At 48.8% G+C, this 6,000-nt stretch overlaps 1 long non-coding RNA gene across 1 annotated transcript in view; it reads right to left on the bottom strand.

Moving 5' to 3' along the window:
- Positions 1–3,161: 3,161 nt before the first annotated feature.
- The window catches only part of LOC307181221, a 2,056,127-nt gene continuing 2,053,288 nt past the window's right edge, over positions 3,162–6,000 (bottom strand). Inside the window, exon 22 of the long non-coding RNA XR_013826163.1 lies at positions 3,162–3,176. This is a non-coding gene — a long non-coding RNA (uncharacterized lncRNA). The remainder of the gene's footprint in view (positions 3,177–6,000) is intronic.

Genomic DNA, 6,000 nt, shown 5'->3' with positions numbered 1-6,000 from the left:
AGCAACCCAGCCGTGGGGACCACAGAGCAGAAGGCCCACATCCCCATGGGGATGGGAAGCTTGCAGGAGTGTCCTCGCACCACTGGGCGCACAACCGAAAATGTGGGGAGCCTAGCAGTTAGGGCCTGTCGCCAGAGGGCCCTCATCTCCGAGGGGAGGATGCTGTCAGCAGGCTCCAATTGCCACCAGAGGGCCGACGTTGCCAAGGCGAGGTGTGCCAGCCAGGCAGGAGTGACCTCACAGCAGAGGGCACACCTCACAGAAGGGTGAGGAACGCAGCCAGGATCAGACTCTAACCACAGGGCCCACATCACCATGGGGATGGGAACCTGGCAGGAGTGTCCTCGCACCACAGGGCGCACATCAGAAAATGTGGGGAGCCCAGCAGTTAGGGCCTGACGCCAGAGGGCCCTCATCGCAGAAGGTAGGAGGCTCCCAGCAGGCCCCAACTGCCACCAGAGGGCCCACGTCTCCAAGGCGACCTGTGCCAGCCAGGCAGGAGTGACCACACAGAAGAGGGCCCACCTCACAGAAGGGTGAGGAACCCAGCCAGGATCAGACTCTCACCAGAGGGCCCACATCACCAAGGGGATGGGAACCAGGCAGGAGTGTCCCCACACCAGTGGGACAACATCATCGAAAGGTGAGGAACGCAGCACATGTGGCCTCAAACCAGAGGATACACATCACCAAGGGGCTGGGAGTGAGGCAGGCAGGAGGAGCCTCACAACAGAGGGCCCAAAGAATAAATTAGGTGAGGAATCCAGCAGTTGGAACCTCCCAGCCGGCAGCCCAGAGCACCGGCAATAGGGATCCTGGATGGAGTGAACTCACAGCAGAGGGCCCACATCATGGAACTGTGAGCAAGCCAGCCATTTTGACCTCAGAGCAGAAGGCGCACATCCCCATGGGGATGGGAACCTGGCAGGAGTGTCCTCGCTCACTTGGCACACATCAGAAAATGTGGGGAGCCCAGCAGTTACGGCCTGACACAAGAGGGCCCTCATCACCGAGGGGAGGAGGCTACCAGCAGGCTCCAACTGCCACCAGAGTGCCCACGTCGCCAAGGTGACATGTGCCAGACAGGCAGGAGTGACCTCACAGCAGAGGGCCCACCTCACAGAAGGTTCAGGAACCCAGCCAGGATCAGACTCTCACCAGAGGGCCCACATCACCAAGGTGATGGGAACCAGGCAGGAGTGTCCTCACAAGAGTGGGGCCACATCATCGAAAGGTGAGGAACCCAGCACATGTGGCCTCAAACCAGAGGACACACATCACCAAGGGGATGGGAGTGAGGCAGGCAGGAGGAGCCTAAAAACAGAGGGCCCAAAGAATAAGAAATGTGAGGAATCCAGCAGTTGGAACCTCCCAGCAGGCGGCCGAGAGCACAGAAGCTATGGGATCCAGGCAGGAGTGAACTCACACCAGAGAGCCCACATCATGAAACTGTGAGCAACCCAGGTGTTGGGACCTCAGAGCAGAAGGCCCACATCCCCATGGGGATGGGAAACTGACAGGAGTGTCCTGGCATCACTGGGCTCCCATCAGAAAACGTGGGAAGCCCAGCAGTTAGGGCCTGATGCCAGAGGGCCATCATCACCGAGGGGAGGAGATTCTTAGCACGCACCAACGGCCACCACACGGCTGACGTCGCCAAGGCAATGGGTGCCAACCAGGAAGGATTGACCTCACAGCTAGGGCCTACCTCACAGAAGGGTGAGGAACACAGCCAGGATCAGACTCTCACCAGGGGGTCCACATAACCAAGTGGATGGGAACCAGACAGGAGTGTCCTCACACCAGTGGGGCCACATCATCAAAAGGTGAGGAACCCAGCAAAGGTGGCCACAATCCAGAGGACCCACATCACCAAGGGGCTGAGAGTGAGGTAGGGGTCTGGACGGGCAATTTTACCTCTGATTTCCCACCAGGAAGAGGATTTAACCAAAGGCTCAGCGTGCCGTGCCGGAACCAGATTAGGGCCTGAAGCAATCCTGCGGTTTTGCGGCCAGCTCACAAGAAAGCGAGTTGAAGAAAGGAGCTCAGGGGCACTGTAATTCACAAATCTGTAATTACACAAACCTGTAATTCACAAACACTATAATTCACAAACCTAAGCACAGGGGCACTGTAATTCACAAACCTAAAGTGTGAATTACATTCACACTGTAATTAAGAAACCTGTAATTCACAAACCTGCAGCTCAGGGGCACTGTAATTCACAAACGTACAGTGTGAATTACATTCACACTGTAATTAAGAAACCTGTAATTCACAAACCTGCAGCTCAGGGGCACTGTAATTCACAAACGTACAGTGTGAATTACATTCACACTGTAATTAAGACACCTGTAATTCACAAACCTAATTCACAAACCTGCAGCTCAGGGGCACTGTAATTCACAAATCTGTAATTACACAAACCTGTAATTCACAAACACTATAATTCACAAACCTAAGCACAGAGGCACTGTAATTCACAAACGTGCAGAGTTCTAAATGACAGCTATCGTCCAAAAATATATTGAAGTAAGCCTGCCAAGAGGACTTGAAAGCGGGGCAGAATTGCAGGAAACTGATTTCAGGAGGTAGACGGGAATTGCATGAAAAGCATAGGAAAAGAGGCAGAACGTCCACAATGATGCACTTGGCCAAAAAGAGCCTATGCGTTTTTTTCAGAAAAAACGCATACGCCCTTTTTGGCCAACCAAGCAAGCTTGCAAAGGAAATCTGCACTACAATGAAGTCTCACTTCCCCCCGGTCAAAAGGGCCATCTGAAAAAAGTGTAAAATCCAGAAAGGCAGGACAGGCCATGGAGAACAGGGAACCTTGTTATGCTGATGGGCGGGATGTAAATTGCCAACAGCCACTCTGGAGAAGTGTATGGTGTTTCCTGAAACATCTAAAAAACAAAGCAACAGAGCCTAGGGAACTTCCACTTATGGTTTTATAGCTTAGGGAAATTAAAATCAAAAAGACACAGCCACCCCAAAGTTTGGGATGGCTCCGTTTACAAGAACCTCGTTTACGGTATAAGTTCAATATCGCAGAAAGTGAAAAATGGATAAAGAAGTTGTGGTACTTACGTACAATGCAATATCACTCAGCAATGAAATCTATGTCATCAGGCCCTTAGCAGCACAATGAGTGGATTGAGGTATGATGATTCTAACTGAAATAAGTCACACAGAAAAAGAAACATCATAAGATATCAGTAATACACGGAATGTAAACTTGGCTACACAGGAACTGAATTCCAGAACAGAACAGGGTCTCAAATTTAGAAAAGCAACTTATGCTTGCTTAAGGGGAAAGGTGAGTTGGGGTGCTGCATAAAACCAGAGATTGAAATGAGCACAGATAAAGTTCCTTAAGCCAAATATGGAATAGACAAGAGCTACTCCTTGCTCAACGAAATGGACTCAACACCCCATATTAAACGCCTAAGAATGTACCTGACTAGTAAGTATCTTAAAACCTATGGATTGCTATGTCTCCGAAAGAGAATGAAGCGTGTGTACAGGGGCATAAACGCAGCAGTGATAGGATTGGAGAGGTTCGGTGAGCAAATGAAGACCCTTTGAAGTCATATTGCATGGTACCCATTCCACGGGTTTCAACTACACAGGTTTAAGGTATTCTTCCTTCAGCTAAAACAGGCATGTGGAACCTAGAGTATGATCAACCATGTGATCGGGAGACGTGTTCAAATATGTCTCAGTTTTCGTACCCTGGTACTCGGGTGCAACATTCCAGATGCTTTACTAACACTCTCCCGACTTGGAGAGTCAGTCCCTTTAACCTCCTGTTTGGCCCAGTTTGCAATTTCTGCGGAAGATGAACAGGAATAGCGAGAACCAATGAGAGACTAGCTGGAGGTGTCTGGACGGGCAAATTAAATCTCATTTCCCACCAGGAAGAGGAATTAACCAAAGGCTCAGCGTGCCGTGCCGCAACCAGATTAGGGCCTGAAGCCATCCTGCGGTGTTGCGGCCAGGTCACAAGAAAGCGAGTTGAAGAAAGGAGCTCAGGGGCACTGTAATTCACAAACCTGCAGAGTTATAAATGACAGCTATCGTCCAAAAATATACTGAAGTAAGGCTGCCAAGAGGACTTGAAAGCGGGGCAGAATTGAAGGAAACCAATTTCAGGAGGTAGACTGGAATTGCATTGAAAGCATAGGAAAAGAGGCAGAACGTCCACAATGATGCACTTGGCCAAAAAGGGCGTATGCGTTTTTTCCTAAATATATTCAGGAAAAAACGCATACGCCCTTTTTGGCCAACCAAGCAAACTTGCAAAGGAAATCTGCACTACAATGAACTCTCACTTCCCCGCGGTCAAAAGGGCCATCTGAAAAAAGTGTAAAATCCAGAAAGGCAGGACAGGCCATGGAGAACTGGGAGCCTTGTTATGCTGATGGGCGGGATGTAAATTGCCAACACACACTCGGAAGAAGTGTATGGTGTTTCCTGAAGCATCTAAAAAACAAAGCAACAGAGCCTAGGGCACTTCCACTTATGGTCCTATAGCTTAGGGAAATTAAAATCAAAAAGACACAGCCACCCCAAAGTTTGGGACGCCTCTGTTTACAAGAACCTCGTTTACCGTACAAGTTCCATATCACAGAAAGTGAAAAATGGATAAAGAACTTGTGGTACTTACGTACAATGCAGTATCACTCAGCAATGAAATCTATGTCATCAGGCCCGTAGCAGCACAATGAGTGGATTCAGGTATGATGATTCTAACTGAAATAAGTCACACAGAAAAAGAAACATCATCACATATCACTAATACACGGAATGTAAACTTGGCTACACAGGAACTGAATTCCAAAACAGAACAGGGTCTCAAATTGAGAAAACCAACTTATGCTTGCTTAAGGGGAAAGGTGAGTTGGGGTGCTGCATAAAACCAGAGATTGAAATGAGCACAGATAAAGTTCCTTAAGCCAAATATGGAATAGACAAGAGCTACTCCTTGCTCAACGAAATGGACTCAACACCCCATATTAAACGCCTAAGAATGTACCTGACTAGTAAGTATCTTAAAACCTATCGATTGCTATGTCTCCAAAAGAGAATCAAGCGTGTGCACAGGGGCATAAATGCAGCAGTGATAGGATTGGAGAGGTTCGGTGAGCAAATGAAGACCCTTTGAAGTCATATTGCATGGTACCCATTCCACGGGTCTCAACTCTCCAGGTTTAAGGTATTCTTCCTTCAGCTAAAACATGCATGTGGAACCCAAGTATGATCAACCGTGTGAACGGGAGACGTGTTCAAATATGTCTCAGTTTTCCTCCCCTGGTACTCGGGTGCAACATTCCAGACGCTTTACTAACACTCTCCCCACTTGGAGAGTCAGCGCCTTTAACCTTCTGTTTGGCCCAGTTTGCAATTTCTGCGGAAGATGAACAGGAATAGGGAGAACCAATGAGAGACTAGCTGGAGGTGTCTGGACGGGCAAATTTAACTCTCATTTCCCACCAGGAAGAGGAATTAACCAAAGGTTCAGCGTGCCGTGCCGGAACCAGATTAGGGCCTGAAGCAATCCTGCGGTGTTGCGGCCAGCTCAAAAGAAAGGGAGTTGAAGAAAAGAGCTCAGGGGCACTGTAATTCACAAACCTGCAGAGTTATAAATGACAGCTATCGTCCAAAAATATACTGAAGTAAGGCTGCCAAGAGGACTTGAAAGCGGGGCAGAATTGCAGGAAACCGATTTCAGGAGGTAGACTGGAATTGCATTGAAAGCATAGGAAAAGAGGCAGAACGTCCACAATGATGCACTTGGCCAAAAAGGGCATATGCATTTTTTCCTGAATATATACAGGAAAAAACGCATACGCCCTTTTTGGCCACCCAAGCAAGGTTGCAAAGGAAATCTGCACTACAATGAAGTCTCACTTCCCCCCGGTCAAAAGGGCCATCTGAAAATAGTGTAAAATCCAGAAAGGCAGGACAGGCCACGGAGAACAGGGAGCCTTGTTATGC

Source organism: Stenella coeruleoalba (genome assembly GCF_951394435.1).
Source record: "Stenella coeruleoalba genome assembly, contig: scaffold_47, whole genome shotgun sequence".
Classification (NCBI taxonomy): domain Eukaryota; kingdom Metazoa; phylum Chordata; class Mammalia; order Artiodactyla; family Delphinidae; genus Stenella; species Stenella coeruleoalba.
The sequence above is the reverse complement of the archived record's forward strand: the minus strand, read 5'-3'. Positions and strand labels throughout refer to the sequence as shown.